At 37.7% G+C, this 22,293-nt stretch overlaps 1 long non-coding RNA gene and 1 pseudogene across 1 annotated transcript; one reads left to right on the forward strand and one right to left on the reverse strand.

The window, feature by feature from the left end:
- Positions 1-5,632: 5,632 nt before the first annotated feature.
- Positions 5,633-6,275, reverse strand: LOC120551131. The gene is made up of 3 exons (XR_005637831.1): positions 6,243-6,275; positions 6,011-6,129; positions 5,633-5,921 (listed from the first exon to the last, which is right to left on the reverse strand). It is a non-coding gene; the product is annotated as an uncharacterized LOC120551131 (long non-coding RNA).
- Positions 6,276-7,380: 1,105 nt separating this feature from the next.
- Positions 7,381-22,240, forward strand: LOC120551127 (annotated as a pseudogene).
- The last annotated feature ends 53 nt before the right edge of the window (positions 22,241-22,293 follow it).

Below are 22,293 nucleotides of genomic sequence, written 5' to 3' on the forward strand. Positions count from 1 at the left end.
AACGTTATTCTTAATCTATTGATACGTGTTCACGGAGACGTTTTTTACGTGTAAATGTCACGTTATTTTCTCGGGGAAAGGACGCCGAATGTCATGTTATTTTCTCGGGGAAAGGACGCCGGGAGGCGGCCGAAAAGGAAACTCCATAAGCCGGGAGGCGCCCGCGAGGCGGCCCGCTGGGGACGCGCTGGATGAGGCGGCCGGGAGGCGGCCGATTCGTGTTGTCCGCCACGTAAAAACCGAGAAAAACGTCTCCGTGAACATGTATCAATAGATTAAAATAACGTCACATTTACACAAACTGCCATGAGACCGGGCTGTTCAGTCGGCATGGTGGTGGTATTTTTAGCGGTTCCTATTGTAATTCTAAGCCGAGGAAGCGTGCCTGACTGGCGTGTGGAGAGGACGGTGAGGCTGTTGTGTTTTTAGCGGTTCATACTGTAATTTTAAGCCGAAAAAGTGTCTGTCAGTTGCTTACAGAGCTCCGCGTGAGCACGGGCTTTTATGACTGTCAATATAGCCAGCATCTAACGTTAGCTACTCCGCTGTGCTGTGGAGTAATGTCTGGCTATGTGAGAAAAGCGTCTAGCAACATTGTTGTGAATGCTGCGGTCTCAGCCTGGCAACCCCCGTGAACTTCGAGTCTGGGCAGGAGGGGGCGGGGGAAACGACTCTCCAGTATTTTGAATTGGTAGTGCAGTAACTATTTTAACCGCTAGCTGCCAGTATTACATACAATATTACATATTGCACCTTTAACTTAGTAAACAATATTTCATATGGCCTTGATGATTCCTGGTTGATCCTGCGTTGATACTTGAGAGTGCTGACTGAGTCATTACAGATAAATTTGTTCATATCATAGACTGTTAAGAGGTTTATAGTCTTTTTTGTGCATCTCTACTGCCATCTGTTGTATTGGGGATGCACAACATATTACAGACAATGTAAGAGTGAAGACGAAAATTAAGATATGAGAATGAAGATAGTAAGCAGACCCTGGTTTGCTAAGGATATCAACATACATGGGGACTCATATCAAAATCCAGTGTATGTCCTGGAGTGGGGGTTATGTGGTGGCAAGAGTGGGTTAATGAGAGGAGTGGCACAGTTGCAGTGTGGAGGCTACATGCTGTAATCTGACGGAAATCTGAGAGGATGGAGGGAACAGAACAGTAGGGAATTAAAACATTTGTGATAAAAATTTAAGGATGAGCTTCTCAGCATCAATTAAGACAAAAGGACAGATTAAAAGGACTTTGTGTTGTGCTCATACAAATGCTAAGCAGAATAACTGTACAGGAATTTATCTAGTGGTATACACATGCACAGTATGACCTCACATACTGTGAGCCTGAGTCAGAGAAAGACTTTTGATAGACTAGAGAACTAATGGTACCTCAAATAACCATGCAATTGTATGATGTTGTATTGCATTAAGGTTTTAGGTCATTTTCTCTTAAAGAATGGCCAGACCCACAAAATATCCTGAAATTTGTGATATGACATTTTCTCAGTACAATTTCTTTTACTGCAAAGTTTGCAAAGTGCAGATCTTAAAATTTGCACTTGTTTTGTCATACAAAAAAGTTATCATGCAGACATGGTCCAAATAAAAAAAAAGTAAGTTTACATATATGTTAATTAAAATGCTTTTTAAGCACAATGTATGCTTCATATCTAATATGTAGACTCATTGTAATGTAATTCCTAAGGTTGCAGAAAATATCATTTATAAAGGTTACTTCCTCCTCATGTTTCCCCAATGGACAACGTTGGACAACATTTTCTTTGATATCCCAGCACTTTTATTGAATGCTGCACCATAATATGAGGCCATAAACACTATCATGACTTCATGTTCTGTTAAAGTGTGTTGGTGATGTTTTCAGTTCACAGTTCCTTATAGATGTCAACCACAAGGAAGCTAAAAATATCACTGAGATCTGAGACAGAAAGAAAGAAGAAACCAAAAGCAAATCTACTGTTCTGTGAACCCAGCCCACCTGAAGAGACTAGACAGTGATTTTAACTAAGAAATCATTCAAATAATCATTTAAAAATAGTAAGAAAACAAAACAAATATAATTTATATTGATCAGCATTGAAAAGCTTTGCCTGGGTTTATAATAAAACCATTTATTGTATCTTTTATTTGCACATCATAAAGATACATAAGCAGTCACAAACATGAAACTGACAAACATACAGCAGTTAAAGCAATTACCCCTAATAAACAGAGGGAAACTTACTTGATTGACTTACCTTTGACAAGTAGCACGTTACATTATGACCGTTAATAAGGAAGTAACAGGCGAGGCAAAGGTCTCTGTGGTTGTACAAGGCCAAAAAGGAGAAGCAGCTATTTACATAGTCACTTGCCACTATGCGAGGGGACCAGAGGTTACAGAAGGAGGACATGGTTAAGAATTAAAAGTCAACACCACTGGAATTAAGTTAATATTGGACTGTGTCAGCCCAGGCACGAAGAAATTCTTTGCCAGCCTCAAGTGTTGTTGTTTTTGTCAACACACCCGTGGCAGTACTGGAAATAGAAACTTTAATTTTTATCTGTGGACAACAAAGGATTTTTACAAGCTCATAGTATGTGTGTAGCTTAACAAAACATAATAACAATGAAGCCTTTACCTTTCAAAATCATCTCAGACCACTTTCTGCTGTGTGTCTTCTTGTGTCTACTTTGGGTAAGTGTTTTTTTTTTACCTTTCCGCTCTGATAGTGATCAGTCTACCTATTCAAAAGAAGGTCGACCGTAACAAAAGAAAAACTTGAAAACCACAGTAATGGTTAAACCCATGATAGGAACCGTGGTATTACACTGTCTGAAATATCAGAATGTACAGAAATTAAAAAGACTTGCACAACATAAGAATGATGGACTTTTTCAGATGGTGAAATATGAATTCATTATTTCTTGGAATCAGTAATCTATTCTCACTTACTTCCTCAGAGAAACAAAAGCATGAATGAGGAAATAATGTAATGCAAAACAATAGGAGATGTAAGTCCAACATTGTTATCTTTTTTATGGATATTTCAGACACGATGATATAGATGGGTACCGTTTTGTATTGTATTTATTAGGACTTAGGGAATGTATTGGAATGTTATAAAATCTAAGAAAAAGTAGCTCAAGGACAATATTTTAAGTATGTACAGTGCAAAAATATATGTATTTAACAAACAGGATTTGATATTTAAAAAAGCAATGGTTGGATAGTTAAGAACTTGAGATTTAGAGGTAGAAGTTCTAAATGCTACAACAATTTCCAGGCCATAATTTGCATTTGGAGGTCTCAGATGCTTCCTCAAGTTTGCTGCATATTAATATCGTATATTTGTCTCAAGTTATATGTAAGTGATGTAAGTTCTTTGTACCTATGAAGAAAGATTGTTGAGTAAAAAGTACAGTAGAACACCTCTTCAGAATCAGAAAGGGTTTTATTGCCTAGTACGTTTTTTAACACATACTACAAGGAATTTGTTTTGGTGTTGTTGGTGTATGTCACACATTCTCTATATGGAATATTAAACAATATAAGTATAGGTATAAACAATATAAGTATATGTACACAGTATGTATTAAATTTGCACCTTTGACCAGAATGTCCAAAATTTCCAGTGAAGGGAGAAGAAAAGTAGGAAATAAGTCTGATGGTGTTCCCCTGATGTTCACGAGCTCTTCACTGGTGAATGAGATCTGGATACCATCGCAAAAAACAGTTAAAACACAACAAAACAAAACAAAACAATGCACACTAACACACCCTTCTGCTGCACCATCTTGGATATGCAAGATGTAGTGTTGTCTGTTTTTAACCTCCTACAGTGCTGTTCACAGTATGTCAGATACAATATAATAGCAGAAATTACATTGCTTTGGGATATTCACAGATTGCATTAGAGTTTTCTTAACTGTGAGTCCATAGTCAAAAGATCGCTTATGGCAATTTTGTACAGTATGACATTACATTTTTGGGGGTCTCTCTGTGTTCCAACAATTCCTATTCTGTTTTTAGGGTGTCACTGACTCCAACACAACAACAACAACAACACCAGGGAAAAGTGCAACACAAGCAACAACAACAACAACAACAACAACACCATCCACTCCATCGACAACCCTTTCAACAACAAAACCATGTAAGTTTGAGCTGCTGTAGTTTATCTTTGGATGGTGACATGTCTGTATTTCCTCATATTATAGTGCAATTATGACGTTTAATGTTGTGTCTCTCACTAAACTCTTTTTCTCTAATCAAACTGTCAACTCTTTGTCTTTTCAGCTCCTGAAAAAGTTAAGGTCGTGAAAGTGTTGACACAAAATGAGAACAGTATAACTCTGATGTGGGACAAGGTTAACAACATCCCAACATTCTTCCTACAATATGATATTGGGAGTGACTTTATTAATTCCGTGAATGAGTCATCAGTGGGGTACTACACACTACACTAAATATTACATTTAAATAATAATATATAATTAATAAATAACCAGCTTTTCAAAATAACAGTTGCAATGTGCAATTTTAAGCTCATTTAACTATTTAATTTTTTGTTGCTGTAACAGTTTTACTCGCATTGCTCCCCATTATCCTCTGTGACACGCCGTTCTTCCACTTCGCCTGACATGTGTCTCAAAGACCGGGCAACAGCCGGGACGTTGAGAATCCACGCGGAGAGGTGATGGATAGTTCCAGTCACTTCGTCATGTTTTCACTTCGTTGAAACAAGACAAGAAAGCCTCAACTTGTCGTGTTATTTGATAAATAACTAGCATGATTCACTGTTATCTAGCGTAACCTCTTTAGAGTAGCCGCATTCAACCTGAGTCCGTCCCTCAAACATGTCCCCCCTCATACACAACTCCCATTAAAGATTCCTACCCATATACATGCAATAATACCACATCTCCCTTTCTAGAGAACAAAGACTGCCTTTGTCTCACGACCTCAGAGGATTATTCTGCCTTGGCTTTGACAGGTCTGTTCCTGCCTGTATCACTATAGAGTAGAGGGGTGTAACGATTCGTTTTAACAACGATTCGATTCAGATCACGACGTGGTTGTCGATACGATTCAAGGACAATACTGGTTCATTTAGAACGATACGATCTGAAACGATTCAGTGACTTGAAATCGATGTCAACCAGTGTGACTGAAATAAATACCTGGATACTGGACAGTGCAAGTGAAGTTTCCTAGATTCCTGTTGTTTCTTGTAAGGGAATCAGGTATCAATTAATTATGGATATAAACAAACATGAAAACAACAATTAATGGCAAATGCAGTCACATTTTATTTGAATAAAGTGCAACCAACACTTTAGGTTGAATTAACAGGAAGTTAAAATTTTCTGCTCTCATTTTCAATATTCAATACATTTTCAATAAAAGTACAGTAAGTGCAACCAACATTTCAACAGTAGGTTTACCTGCTACTTCTGCTTTTGTTTTTCAACATAAAAATATTACAATATTAATATCAAAAATAAAATGCAACCAACATCTCTTCAGGTTGAATTAACAGTAGGTTTACCTGCTACTTTTGCTGTTGTTTTTCAACATAAAAATAATACAAATACAGTATTAATATCAAAAATAAAGTGCAACCAACATTTCTTCAGGTTGAATGAGCAGTGGCTGAACCTGCTACTACTCTCATTTTAATAAACACTTCTCTCACGCGTTCACTATGTTCGACAGTACAGGTAGCTCTTTCTCCTGAGATCTCCACCACTTCATGGCATTTTCAGTCACAGGCAACGCATGTTTTGCTCAGTACCTTAACACCTCTGCTCTGGCTGTCTCGCTTGTAGATTTTCTTTCTTCTTTGGGTGAAGGAATCGCCAAACAGTGCATCTAAGGCTTTCTTCTTACAAGGAGGTGACTCATTTGGAGCTACAATATAAGAAATGTATTTCAAAATATAGTCATGTTTCTCATTAATCCAAAACAACAATCTTTTGTTGGTATCACATGAAACATACCTGTGGTCTCTTCATTGAATCCTGACAGCTTTGTGCTTGAGCTTCCCTCATCTTCCTCCTGATTTCCCAATGCTTGCATCTATTGATGTAATAATGTGTGAACTGTTCAAATTTCTGCTCTGTAAGACAGCACACAGAAATTTAGAGGAAGATAAAGAACAGATGAGATTTGAGAGAGGACAAATGAAAGGGGAGAAGAGAAAAGAGCAGAGGAAAAGGAGAGAAGAGTTACCTGGTGGGACACTTCTGCCCCAAAACCAGTTTTACAGACTTGTTCTCTGTCCTCTTTTTCCAGGTAGGGCAGTTCTTTAAAATTGCGGGTCCAACGCTTATGCTGTTTAAAGAACAAGAATATTGCATTTATTGCATTATTAAATTCTCCTCATACACAAAATAATCAGAAGATTAAACGTTAGTATGTTTAAAAGAAATGTGGCACAATGATGATGTAAAGCCACCATGAACTAAGAATTTTATCGCAGATATCTTGTTTACTTTTCCATATGAAAAAAACTCAACTCAAATTCAAACTTGAAAACGCAAAGGTGTGGCGTTGGACTTTACAAATTAATACAGTCTAATAACCTAAAATATTAACCAAGTTGATTTTAATTAAGACTCCAAATTAATTACCTATGTTGAGAGCATCTTGGGTGCCTCTGTAGCGTGTGGAGAGGTCATTGGCCATCACCCTCTTAATCTCTGCAACCAGGGTTGAGTCGCTTCGCATGGCTGTAGGTGTTTCAGCAGTTTTGCTTGAAGAGGAGCAATTACAGAGAGAGTTGGCTGGTATTCTTCACACATCACAGTGGTTGCCATTTGGACAGGACCCATAAACTGAACAATGTCATCCATGTTGGCAATATCACTCTCACTCAGCGTGCCTACATCTGTGAATGTGAATAAACTACAGTTACACCCAACGCCAGCAAATGCTCTTTCCGTTGTAACTGGTAGTATCTTGACAACTCGCCGTTACCTTGTTTCCTACAGACGGTGTTGATGCGACTTGTACATTACAGCCACTCAAACATGACAAATGGCAGATTTTGTTTTTAAGACTTAGTTAAATATAATATAATTTGAGGTTTGTCTGTGACAGATGTGTTTTGCTCACTTCATATTTTAGACTATTTTGTTTGAATTAAATACACAAAATATAACTTTTATCAGAATATTATTTTTAAATGAAAATTTGCTACATTTCTTCTCCATTCTTTTCACATCCTAGCACCTCCTGATGCAGAAGAGTTCAAGTCAGTTGACCAAAATGAACCAGCATAACTCTGCAGTGGAAAAATGAAGACATCCTCAACTATACACTTGAGTACATGGAACAGTGAAAATGTCCCTGCATCACGGGGTAGAACATGAATTACACAATCTTGGAGCTCACAAGTACGACTAAATACGACTTCACTCTCATCACTGTGTTTGAAAATCAGAAGCAGCGGATTAACATCACTGCATTGACTGGTAAGTGAATTTTCCTCTCATGTAGCTATATAACAAGAGCCAGGACAGAGCTCTGTATAATATAATATAATTTTAAGGTTTCTCCATGACAAACAGGTTTTGCTCACTTCATATTTTTAACTCTGGCTGAAAAAATACTGTAATTGAATACAATTTATTATTTGTTTGAATTAAAACTACACAAAATATAACATTTTATTCAGAATATTATTTTTTAAATGAAAATTTGCGTACAGTTTCTTCTCCATGTCTTTTCACATCCTAGGACCTACTAATGCGCAAAGAGTTCAAGTCAGTTGACCAAAATGAGACCAGCATAACTCTGCAGTGGAAAAAAGTGAACGACACCTTCAACTATAAACTTGAGTACAATGGAACAGTGAAAAATGTCCCTGCATCACCGGGGTTAGGAAACATGAATTACACAATCTTGGAGCTCACAAGTATGACTAAATACGACTTCACTCTCTTCACTGTGTTTGAAAATCTCAGAAGCAATGGAGTAAACATCACTGCATTTACTGGTAAGGTTTTTTTTTACACCTATTTTTTCAAATATGCTTTGCGCATAATAGTCCAGTCAATTCCCTGTCTGTATTTGTCCAACTTTGTTGTCCTTTTTATGTTATGCCTATTTCTGTGCAAGTGCATTGAGAGTTATGCAAAAACTAAGTCAAAAGAATGTGCTGATGATATACAGTATGTAGTAGAGCCAGGACAGTGCCTTTTAAAATAAAATAATATATGATTTAAGGTTTCCCAGTAACAAAGGGGTGTTGCTCACTTCATATTTTTTCGACTGTGGCTGAGAGGAAACTGTGTTTGAATTAAAACTACGCAAAATACAATATTTTAGTAGGACTATCATTTTCTTTTTAAAGAGAATTTGTTACAGTTTCTTCTTCATGTCTTTTCACATCCTAGCACCTCCTAATGCAGAAGACTTCAAGTCAGTTGACCAAAATGAGACCAGCATAACTCTGCAATGGAAAAAAGTGGACATCCTCAAATATACACTTAAGTACAATGAAACAGTGATAAATGTCTCTGCAACAGCAGGGTTAGAAAACGTGAAACTAACAATCTCGGAGCTCACAAGTGGGACTAAATACGACTTCACTCTCTTCACTGTGTTTGAAACTGTCAGAAGCAGCGGATTGATACACTCTGCAGCCACTGGTAAGATGTTTTACCTCTGATATAGGCCTACAACAAGAGCCAGGACAGAGCTCTGTAACAGTATCTCATTTGAAGTTTACTATTAACAGATGGCTGTTTCTAACTTACCATTGTTTGACCTTTGCTGATAAAATGATGGAGTTGATTGAAACTATTAAATTAAAGACTACACAAAACCATTTATTGTGGTAAATGCCTGGCACTGAACTTTTTTCTCTAATGAAACTTTTTGTCTTTTCAGCTCCTGAAATACAAATGAAAGACAACGTGTGTTTAAACTTACCTGTAATTACTATTTTCAAACACCTTCCTCTTTATCAGTTGAGCAAAGCAGAACTTGCATGACTGATAGAGACATGATTATATAATGTATATTCACAAGTATTACTGTCTTTTTACATCTTAGCTCCCCGTAATGCAAAAGATTTCACATCAGCTGGACAAAATGAGACCAGCATAACTCTGCAGTGGAAAAAAGTGAATGACATCCTCAACTATATCCTTAAGTTCAATGGACCGGAGATAAATGTCACTGCATCAGAGCATCAAGTGAACCACACATTATCAGGTCTCACAAATATGACTAAATAACCGTCTTCACTCTCTTCACTGTGTTTGAAGATGTCAGAAGCAGTGGAGTAAACACCACTGCATTTACTGGTAAGGTTTTTTTTACACCTATTTTTTTTAAAAACTTGTGCACATAATAGTCACTGTCAATTCCCTATGTGTATTTGTCCACCTTTGTTGTCTTTTTTCTGTTATGCCTATTTCTGTGCAAGTGCATTGATCTCAATTTGAGTGATGCAAAAAAGGGAGTCAAAAGTCTTGAATGTGCACACATATTTGGGTAATAAAGGTAATTCTGATGCTCTATATATTAGAGCCAGGACAGAGCTCTTTAAAAATAAAATATGATTTAAGGTTTCTCAGTAACAAAGGGGTGTTGCTCACTTCATATTTTTTCGACTGTGGCTGAGAGGAAACTGTGTTTGAATTAAAACTACGCAAAATACAATATTTTAGTAGGACTATCATTTTCTTTTTAAAGAGAATTTGTTACAGTTTCTTCTTCATGTCTTTTCACATCCTAGCACCTCCTAATGCAGAAGACTTCAAGTCAGTTGACCAAAATGAGACCAGCATAACTCTGCGTAGTGGAAAAAGTGAAGGACATCTTCAGCTATACAATTGAGTACAGTGGAACAGTGAAAAATGTCCCTGCATCACCGGGGTTAGGAAACATGAATTACACAATCTTGGAGCCTCACAGCACGACTAAATACCAATTTCACTCTCATCACTGTGTTTGAAGATGTCAGAAGCAGCGGAGTTAGCATCATTGCATTTACTGGTAAGTTAACCTATGTTTTCAATACTGTGCACATAATAACACAACCTAGTGATGCCTTTGTTTCTTTCTGTTATGCCTATTTCTGTGCAAGTGAGAGAGTATGCAAAAACTGAGTCAAAAGTCTTGAATGTGCTGATTTACGTATATATATAGTGTAGAGCCAGCACAGGCTCTGTAATAATATAATATAATTTAAGGTTTCTCTCCAGTAACAAAGGGGTTTTGCTCACTTCATATTTTTTTGACTGTGGCTGAAAAGAATTAATACAACTTATTATTTTGTTTGAATTAAAACTACGCAAAATACAATATTTTAGTCAGGAATATGTTTTTTTTATATGAAAATTTGCTACAGTTATGCTTCTTCCATGTCTTTTTACATCCTAGCACCTCCTGATGCAGAAGAGTTCAAGTCAGTTGACCAAAATGAGACCAGCATAACTCTGCAGTGGAAAAAAGTGAAGGACATCTTCAGCTATACAATTGAGTACAGTGGAACAGTGAAAAATGTCCCTGCATCACCGGGGTTAGGAAACATGAATTACACAATCTTGGAGCTCACAAGTACGACTAAATAATATGACTTCACTCTCTTCACTGTGTTTGAAAATGTCAGAAGCAGCGGAGTAAACACCACTGCATTTACTGGTTACTGAATTTTCCTCTCACGTAGCTATATAACAAGAGCCAGGACAGAGCTCTGTATAATATAGTATAATTTAAGGTTTCTCCATGACAAACAGGTTTTGCTCACTTCATATTTTTTAACTCTGGCTGAAAAAAATACTGGAATTGAATACAACTTATTATTTGTTTGAATTAAAACTACACAAAATATAACATTTTATTCAGAATATAATTTTTTAAATGAAAATTTGCTACAGTTTCTTCTCCATGTCTTTTCACATCCTAGCACCTCCTGATGCAGAAGAGTTCAAGTCAGTTGACCAAAATGAGACCAGCATAACTCTGCAGTGGAAAAAAGTGAAGGACATCTTCAACTATACACTTGAGTACAATGGAACAGTGAAAAATGTCCCTGCATCACCGGGGTTAGGAAACATGAATTACACAATCTTGGAGCTCACAAGTATGACTAAACAACTTCACTCTCTTCACTGTGTTTGAAAATGTCAGAAGCAGCGGAGTAAACACCACTGCATTTACTGGTTACTGAATTTTCCTCTCACGTAGCCATATAACAGGAGCCAGGACAGAGCTCTGTAAAATATAATATAATTTGAGGTTTGTCTGTGACAGATGTGTTTTGCTCACTTCATATTTTTTAGACTCTGGTTGAAAAAAAATACTGGAATTGAATACAACTTATTATTTGTTTGAATTAAAACTACACAAAATATAACATTTTATTCAGAATATTATTTTTTAAATGAAAATTTGCTACAGTTTCTTCTCCATGTCTTTTCACATCCTAGCACCTCCTGATGCAGAAGAGTTCAAGTCAGTTGACCAAAATGAGACCAGCATAACTCTGCAGTGGAAAAAAGTGAAGGACATGCTCAACTATACACTTGAGTACAATGGAACAGTGATAAATGTCCCTGCATCACTGGGGTTAGGAAACATGAATTACACAATCTTGGAGCTCACAAGTACGACGAAATACGACTTCACTCTCTTTGCTGTGTTAGAAAATGTAAGAAGCAGCGGATTAAGCACCACTGCATTTACTGGTAAGTGAATTTTCCTCTCATGTAGCCATATAACAAGAGCCAGGACAGAGCTTTGTATAATATAATATAATTTAAGGTTTCTCCATGACAGACAGGTTTAGCTCACTTCATATTTTAGACTCATACCTCTGATATAGGCCTACAACAAGAGCCAGGACAGAGCTCTGTAACAGTATCTCATTTGAAGTGTTTTAAAGTTACATTTTTTAAAGGAGGCTGTATTTTTAAATCAATAACTCACAGTTTGATCTTTAACCCTTAGATGCATGACCTACCAATACCTACACTCTTCCACTAGTGGGGAGTCAAAAATGACCCCAATTAGAATGAATGCGTTTTATGCTGTAAACTTAAGAAATTTCTTTCATTTTGGTTAAAAATTATGATTTGTATTCTATTTTGTTCAACAAAAGAATTATAATAATAATACATAAGTTTTATATAGCACTTTACATGGAACTCAAAGACGCTTTACAAACAAAAAAAAGAAAGAAAGAAAGAAAGAAAGAAACAAACAAACAAACAAACAAACAAGATAAGTAAAGTATGGATAGGCCAATTGAAACAAGTGAGTTTTGAGCAGTTTTTTAAAGGTGTTCAGCGAACCGAGTTTCTGATGTGGATGGGGAGTGAGTTCCAGAGGGTGGGGGCAGCTATATGAAAGGCTCGGTCCCCCAAAGTTCGGTGGGTTGATTTGGTGATGGGTTTGAGGAGGTTTAAGTCTGCTGAGCAAAGGCATCTGAGGGGCGATGGTGCTGTAAGAGGTCTGTGAGGTATGGAGGGGCCAGATTATTGAGAGCTTTGTAGGTGATGAGAAGAACTTTGTAATGGATGCGCTGTTGTACAGGGAGCCAGTGAAGCTGTTGAAGAACAGGGGTGATGTGTTGTCTTGAACCGGTGTGGGTGAGGAGGCGAGCAGCAGAGTTTTGAACGTATTGCAGTTTTTGTAAGACAGGTGAAGGGAGACCATATAGGAGGCTGTTGCAGTAGTCAAGTCTTGATGTAATGAATGCATGGATGAGAGTTTCAGCAGCAGATGTCGAGAGGGTGGGGCGAAGACGGAGCAATGTTACGTAGGTGGAAAAAAGGCAGTTTATTTCATTTTTAACATTTTATCACAACACAGCTTTTGAGAAAGGTAAAAAAAAAAGTTAAACATCTGCATGTCTACACATATAAACACATGCTGTCTTCTCTCTTCTCACTGTGAGCAGCTGTTACAAAGTTCCCTTTTCTGTCTGTGAGAACTGCACACAGGGTCACTGCATTTCCAACAACTATTGCTGCTTTGCAGTCTTGGTTTCTTGGGCACATCTTATACCTATTTCTCTTCGGTTGGCCCTGTCTGTTTTCCTTCTGTGGCTGGATTGCAGATTTGTCATCCCACACCATTTCATTGCTGCAGTGGTGTAGGTTGGTAGGCATGGGTTACCTTCCAGTCGACTTCTCATATAGGCATCACAAGCTCATGTGAGAGCTCTATAAGAAAGCACCGCTAGGCGTGATACCTGCATAGAGTTCAGGATGCTGAGCCGTGAAAAATGGAGTAGCCATTCAGGGTGGCAATATCAATCATTACAGTTGTACCACAGTGGCATGGGCCACCTCTGCGTTTGGTGTTTACAGGTGTAGGTGCCAATCATCTGGTCCACAATATCTACATCTCCTTTCATCTGGTTGTAGAAGTGGATCACTTCTGTTTATTTCTGTGTTTTCATCCAACCGTTTTTCTGTGGTGCATTGTGCTGAGGAGCAGAACGGCATTTTCCTTTTTTCCAACATAGCCAACCATGTTCATGCTGCCATTGAAACCAAATTCAGTGCTGAAGAGCTCCCTGGTCTTGGGAGTTTTCATCCCAGGAGGAATGTCTGGCTTATATACATATATTATGAGGTATACAAATTATGATAATACTTACATGTATGTTGCTGTTTAAAAATAACTTTCAGGGTGGTGAGACTGCATTAGATGTGTGGATCAACAGTAAATGTATACCTGACAGTCACAGTTGATAAAAAAGCAAAGGTGCCTAGGGTTAACCTTTTGAAATTCCATAGAAAATGCTTGGGGTCATTTTTGACCCCCACGTATGGAAAAAGTGTGGTACTGATACAAAAAATGCAATTACTTAAAAAATATAACAATTAGATACAAATCCAAATGGCCTCATGTCAACCTATTTGGGGAATACATGGAAGATTAAGCGTAAAATTACAAAGATATTGCAAAAAACAACCGCTGGGGTCATTTTTGACCCCACTTATGCATCTAAGTGTTAATGAAACAACTGTGTATTCTCCGATCTTCTTCCAGCTCCTAGAAATGAGTAATGTGACTATGTGACTGTGTTGACACAAAATGAGAGCAGTATAACTCTGATGTGGGACAAGGTTAACAACATCTCAACATACTTCCTACAATATGATAAGGAGGAGGAGCATATCAACGCATCAGTGGAAGAGTCATCAGTTACACATGTGGTTACCTCCCTGAGTCCTGGAAGAAAATATAACTTTACTCTCATCACTGCGTTTGAGGGAGTCAACAGCAGTGGATACAGATTTGAAGCTGTCACTGGTAGGTGATCTTTGAGAATACAGTTGGAATCAGGCATTTTACTTGTGATAATCAAATTAAAGACTTGAATTTAAATGTACCTGTAATTACTATTTTCAAACATTCCCTTTTTATCAGTTGAGCAAAGCAGAACTTGCATGACTGATAGAGACATGAATATATACTGTATATTCACAAGTATTATTGTACATATTGAGATGTATACAACATCTCAACATACTTCCTAAAATTTAATAAGATAAGTTCCATTGAGCATCAGTTACCCATGTGGTCTCTTTGCTTAATGCTGGGACAAAATATTTCATTCTTATGACTTGATTTGGGAAACTCAACAGCACTGGATTCTTATTTAACACTGTGACTGGTAGTGACCTTTGGGTACACTCCTGATAACAAAAATGGTTGTAATTGACTGTACTTAAAAAGAACTTTAACAAATAGTCACCCATCGTTTAAAGGTCCAGTGTGTAACGTTTTTAGTTGTTCATTATCAAAATCTGTGTTGCCCGTTCACAAACTTGTCCTTTTTCATGAATATTTACCACCACCATCAATTCCAAGTTTTCCTATTGGCATGATATTTTACATTTGTATTTGCATGAACTGGGGTAGACTCCATATTCATGTGCCATCTTGAAATACGTTAGCCGGTAAGGGCATACAGGATATACTGCTCACCTTTCCTTACTGCGTTTTTGCTGTCACATGATAAACTCACAATGCTGCTAATGGGTATCGCGCTTCCTGGCCCCGACACGTTTCAAAAGGAAACATGGAGGACCACACATATTCAAAATCCAAATTTCAGGAACAAGAGTCTTCTTCTTCGCCCAGAAAAAGAAAAAGGATACTGAAAAGAGCAAGAGACCGCGTCATCAGAAAAAGCCGAAGGCTACCGCGTAGCTATAATGATACTTTTAACTGAGTGGCGCGAGAGTTGATTACGATGATCTCAATGCTAGATGGGAGAAATTACCACACATTGGACCTTTAAGTAAGATGAAACTCCCAAAAGATATAGGATTTAGAGGAACTAATGCTCATTGACATTACATTGTACTACCTTTCATATTTCATTATGTAATACATAGGCTATTACTCGCCTCATCCTCAGGTGAGTGTATGTTTTTGAAATTCACTCAGTATTTTTGTGTGTGTGTTTTCAGTTCCCTCAATGGTGGCTTTGGTCAATGTGACTGAACGCTCTGTGAACAGCATAACCCTGATGTGGACAAAAGTGAAAAAAGACTGGGACTACATTATCCAAATTGATGAGAAAAATTCCACAGTTCTCCCAAATACAGCCATGAATGTTGTGTCCCATTCAATCACGTCTCTTAAGCCTGGAACAGAGTATCGATTCAGCGTGATCACGATGTTCTCTGATCTCAACAGCACTGCTTACAAAGGCTTTACAGTAACAGGTATACATGACTTCTTTCTGACAAACTCTAAAAAGTGTTGGAATTTTGGAAAAGTATTATTTTTTGGTTGAATTATTTGCTAACTTTGACAAATCAAAGCTTTTCTGTCTGCAATTATTTTCTCATTTATTTCAGCCATAAACTGTACCGATGTAGCCTGGCGTGTTACTACCTCATCGATACAAGGACTGATTAAAGGCTTGTTCTCGAATGCAACAGCCACCAATCAATCGCAAACTCATGTTGGTCCTGTCAGAGATGGAACTGTGTCATTTACTGGCCTTTACCCTGGTGCGACCTATGAAGTGTCTCTTGTGTACGAAAAAGATTCAACATTCTTTCTGCAGTGTAGACACAACCTGACAATCTGTAAGTACAAATCTGTCATCTGTCAATTCTATATCTTTACTAACACAAGAATAAATATATTTAAAGCATTTTAACCATAATGGTATTGGAAGGTAATCCGTGTATCATTCATTCATTTGTTTTTCAAAATAAAAGCAAAAATTACTTGTTTTCTCAATTGGCCTACTTGTTTCCAAAACCAAAATGAAAAAAACGAATAACAACTTGTTTTTCCAATTTCCGATGATGTGCTCAAATGAAAAATGGAAAAAAACGGTTAAAGAGCTTTTCATTCAAGTGTTGCAAATCGCATGACCCGAAAGTGACCTCTACTAGGACGCTATCAATACATGTATGAAGAGAGGGTCCGCTATTAAACTATTAAAAAATAAGTAACATTTTAATGAAAATAAATCAGTAAACAGTGGAACACACAGAAACTCTCCAACATATTTATATAAAGGGATTCAACAACCCAATTCTACTGGAAATGTGTGGCTCACATCAGCTGTGCAGGTGACAGAGCACAATGTTAAAAAATAGCCCCACAATATGAATATAGTTTGATTATAACTTTTATTTTGTTGGTAACCGTTGTTAGATAATTTAAATATTAAACTTCAGGGTTTGATTTAACGTCAAATTATTGGCACCTCAGTGATGCTTACTGGCCGCATCACTGTCTTTTACCAGACATTTCCGAAGCAGTGGAAATCTTGGTTGTCGTTTTGCCATCGTCAAAAGCTGCATAATTATGACAATATTTCTCCAGTCCGGCCATTACCAGTCACCATCACTTCTTCTTTTGTAGGCTATTGGTTTGTGTTGTGGGCCCTTTCTGGTATATCCTATACTGAATTATTTTTATCCCCAGTGGAGTCTAAATTTATCCTCCCTCAAAGGGATCAATGCTACTTCACCAATAGACCATACATTATATACCTAGTATTTTTAACTAAGTGAAGCCTGTAATCTGAACAGTCTCTAGTGCCATAAAACAATAAAATCAAATTGTTAGTTCTGGTTGCAGTTGTTTAGCCCCCCAAAAGGTGTCTGTGAGCCAGGGACAGGCACCACCAGATGACGCTGCTGTCAGGGGCCATTATAGTTGAAGTAGCCAGAAAAAGTGAGTGTTGACAGTTAAGTTTTAGGCACCAAAACGACTAGTTAAGCTTATGAAAAGATCGTGCTTAAAACACTCCCTCAGGAAACGGCTATTTTGTTTATGTCGCGAAGTGAACTCCGGCTCTCCTTGTAAAGCGTTGTGTTTTATGTTGACACCCCGTTGCACTATTTCATTTTGAGTGTTTTGGCATGGCTGGCCAACTGGAAGGGGGATTTAATTCTTACATGTTTTGTTGTGCATGATCAGATATATATATTTATAGGCTATTTATATCTGATCTAGATTCTAGTAGAGATCACTTCCGGGTCATGCAATTTGCATCAGTTGAACATTTCAAAATTTGATGATACGCTCATTATCCGTTGTTTTCCATTTTTCATTTGAGCACCAAATCGGAAATTTGAAAAACAAGTTGTTATTTGTTTTTTCATTTTGGTTTTGGAAACGAGTATTGAGAAAACAAATAATTTTCTGCTTTTGCTTTTATTCTGAAAAATGAATGAACGAATGATACCCAGATTTTTGAATTTTAATTTGCTCAGTGAGTCACTCTGGCATTCAGTAATGATGCTCATTAACAATGCCCTTGTAGCCGGGTGCACCAATCACATCGGTGTATTTCATATAGGCGAGCTAAACAGATGACAACAGTTTTCTACCAGTTAGCTCCACTGGTAGCTTAAAGCGTGGGGCTCTGGATACGTCACCCGTGTATTCTTGTGATTGGTCCTAGTGTTATCCAATTGCGTGCAGTGAGATTTTAAAATGCATGCTTGGTGCTGCCCTCGAGTTGGGACATTTTCATTACTCAGTGCCAGACCCTTAGTCTTCGGTTTGGGTCTGGATTTCCAGGCTAGGTGTTTTAATTTTAATTTAATTTATTTAGTTTTTTGTGTGTGCTTGAAACCAAAGAAAAAATCTGAAAGAAAAGCTTTAGAGCACTGTGCAACAATATGCCTTATAACAATATACCTAATATCAATTGATTTATTGATTGTTTCCTTCATATAATTGATAGATTAATTTGGCTATAAATGGTTAAAAGACAATTAAATGGCCAACCCAAAATCGACAGCGCCGTCTTCAAATTGCTTTTTTTGACCCGACCAATACTCAAAATCCCTAAAAATATTTAATGTGCCCAACAAATAAAACAAAAAGATGTGCTTAACCTAACAGTTTTTAAGATAAGTTTCTATATTGTTTCTGATTGTATTTTAAAGACATATTTCCATTTGTTTTACTCAGTGCCTCCATATTTAAGTGCTCACTGTGAGTACTGGGCAGCGGGCTATTCTGTCTCTGTTGTCTGGAATAAACCGGATGGTGTGTGGACTTCAGTGGAAGTGAATGTGACTGGGAAAACTCACAAAGTGCTTGAAAATGGGGAACAGCATCTCATAATATCTGGATTCCTACCGGCCAGAACATATGAGGTGTCTTTAGCTTCACTGTCTGGGACCTTAAGGAGTTCTGACCCATTCGTTTTTTCGTGTCTCACAGATCCAAGAGGTGAGTCAAAGTAACTGTTTTACTCTATAGAAATACCATTTCAGTGTGATGTAACATTTTAACAATATATTCTCATATTTTCCTCATTATTGTGCAGTTCGGCATCATTAATATGACTTGCTTGTTGGTTTTGGTGTCTACTGTATCTACTGTATGTTGGTATGTTACAAAGCATTTGATCTTGTTTTTACTCCCCGCAGGAGTCATTGCAGGGTCAGTATTTGCTGTGCTGCTTTTTGGTGTCCTGGTCTGTCTGGCTGTCTTCATTTTTTTGAAAAGACCAGATATCATCAGGTTGGTGCTGCCTCAGTGGCTGTAGTTAGATTATTTCCCTGTATGTACTCAATTGGACTCAAACCCTCTTTTTGTCTTTTCCACAGCAGAAAAAAACCATTCATTGGTGGTTCCAGACAATCCAATAAAAAGTGCAAGTTAGTATATGTTTCTTCATCTTTTCATAGTCACCATAGGTTAACCACACGTGAAAATATACTGTGCATACGATTAACTTCAATATTTATGTATTGTCCATTGTCTTACATACTATCATTAAAATGTGACATTAATTCTACTTTTTATTTTCCAGAGCTATTTCTGTGGCAAAGTTTCCAGACCACTTCTACCAATTATGTGTGGATGAGAACAGAGGTTTCAGCCAGGAATATGAGGTGCATTGAATAATCCAATTATATTTCATTCTTCCTCTTCTATCTTCCTATTTTTTTTGTATATGACCATACAACTGTGCATGTATACTGTCGTGGTGGTTTTTGTATTTGTTTTCTATTGATCTTTGTCTCAATCGCATGTCGTGTCATCTGCCAACTTCCATTCAGAGCCTTGTTCCTGTTGGCACAGAGCAAACACAAAAGGCAGCTATTCTACCTGAGAACAAACCGAAGAATCGTTTCAACAACGTCCAGCCATGTAAGCCTGTCCTCTGACACGCTATCATGAGCAATAGAGACTCACGAAACAGTCCAGATCTACTGACTCATCTTAACCAATGTCTACTTTGTTGTGGTGCTTGGTAGTTACACCATCTTCTGTTTTCTAATCCTAGATGACTGGTGTCGGGTGAAGCTTACTACATCCGATCCCAATAAAACCTCCGACTACATTAATGCCAGTTACATGCCAGTAGGTATTACTTGATAACAGTCAAAGGGCAGATTTGATAAGCTTCATTTATTAGCTTGTGAAGTTGCCACATTTGCAAGTAAATGGTTGCTGAATCATCTGCACATGAACATAAATTTGAAGTCCAACAATGTGTGCTGACTTTGTGTGATTCTATGAGGACAAATTGTGTTTTATTTCATTCTAAGCAATGTAGGACTTCTACAATCTAGATAAGTGCAAATACTAACTCTGACAATTGCTTCTCAGGGCTACAACAGCAAAAGAGAGTACATCGCCAGTCAGGGTCCACTGCCCTCCACAGTTAATGAATTCTGGAGGATGATCTGGGAACAAAAGGTGAAAGGCATCGTCATGGTAACCAACTGCACTGAGGGAGGACGGGTGAGTCATCATCAGGAAGATTTGAGAATGTTTTATTGTCAGACTTTATGGGGATGTTCAAACTTAAATTGGTAAGTCATTGTGAATCATTTGCTCTTATAGTTAGTGTCGTCAAATGGTGACAGTTTACGTGTCCTATTGTGCACCCAATTCTTTTTTGTGGGTTTTTCAGTCCACACAAAGAGCTGATACAGATCTCGGGCTGATGTTCATTGACACTTATTGCTACAACTACATTAAAACGACTTCAATAACCTATTTTCTTTTTTCCTTTTTCCTAGACTAAGTGTGAACGATACTGGCCTGCAGACAGTAAGCCTTGCTCTTACGGAGAGCTGTCGCTCACCATCAGATCTGAGCAGCAGGAGCCCGACTGGACACTAAGGGAATTTAGGGTGAAACATGTACGAAACATCTCTAAAATGTTGATGGTTTAACTAAATAGGTTGGGTATTCATATTTTTCAAAGTCACAAAGCTTAATGTCACATATCATAAGAGAAGCTTGTTTGAATCGGTACACATTTTTAAAGAGGATAATCCTCGACGACTTCGTCTACTATATTGGTTCAAGACATAGACCTACTGTATGTGAATTCCTCTAATCGTCTTTACAGATGAACAACTCAGAGGAACGCACAGTGAAACATTTTCACTTCACTGCCTGGCCTGACCATGGAGTCCCGCAAGGCACAGAAGTCCTGATCCAGTTCAGAGGACTGGTGAGACAGCACATAGAGAGAGAAGGGGATGGAGCACCAACTGTGGTTCACTGCAGGTACAGAATGAGTGCTTGTTTTAAGTCTGGAGCGTGAGGTTCAAGACGGGCCCCGAATTGTGGTCAACTTAATAGCTTACTGCTATTATATCTTATTATATGCACATTAATTTCAAATGAAATGCCAGCTTTTATAACTTTCACTGGCTTTGTGAGTAAGAAAATGCTCAGGAGGGAGAACAAAATTGAACGTAAAAATCGACTTTGAAACCATCAGGACTACCTCATGATGAACATCATACCTGGACACTAACTGCTCTGCTTTTGCGGTGTCTCGCTTTTAGTGCTGGAGTGGGGAGGACAGGCACTATCATTGCCCTGGATGTGCTGCTTCAGCAGCTAGAGAAAGAGAGAGCAGTGGGCATCCATGGCTTTGTGCACAAGATGAGACTGAGCCGACCATACATGGTGCAAACAGAGGTAAAACTGATCACATGAAGTCACTTCAGGCTGAGCTACCACTTCCTTAGTTAGGTACCCGTTTATGGTTGGGTCACTTGATTTTTAGACACAGTTTGTGATACAGTACAAGGACTGACACTATAGCATATGTACTGCTTTGCTTAGATTTCCATGTAGTTTCCATCCTTATTAAACATGGGTCTGAAATTGTCTTTTCTATCATCCCATTTAAACTTCTACAAGTCAAATCTTTTACAAAATATTTATAAAAGAAATACTAATTTCACATTAATGTAGGTCTCACTGCACTAAGGTGTGTGTTATATGCACATTATTGCACATTATACATTGTATATGTACATTCTTTGTGACACTGAATTATAAGTCCAAACACAAAAGCTTTGCCTACATTATTAGGAAACTGAGGCTTGTAAACATACAAGGAAGTGTCAGCCAGAATATAGCGTGAAAATAAACACTCTGCACCCAAAGTTCTGCTTTTCAAATGACCTGCAAATTTGTTTTCAGTCCCAGTATGTTTTTCTGCACCAATGCATCATGGACTATCTGCAGCCAAACGAGAAGAACGAGGAGAACATATATGAGAATGCCGACATGATATACGCCAATGCCGACATGATATACGCCAATGCCACTGCACTCCGAGAACTTCGTAAAACAAATGCTTAAACTAAACAAGACCGCTAGCACTGAAATCAGTCTTTTATGCACTTAATGAAAAACATATTCTAAATTCTACATGTGATATTTATATAAACCGTAAATATGAAAGACATTTGTCTTTTTTATATATATATATATATACACACACTGTACATGCATAGCACTCTTCAGATTTTATTTAATTGTAAATTGTTCCTTTCATCTA

Source organism: Perca fluviatilis, chromosome 21 (assembly GCF_010015445.1).
Source record: "Perca fluviatilis chromosome 21, GENO_Pfluv_1.0, whole genome shotgun sequence".
Classification (NCBI taxonomy): domain Eukaryota; kingdom Metazoa; phylum Chordata; class Actinopteri; order Perciformes; family Percidae; genus Perca; species Perca fluviatilis.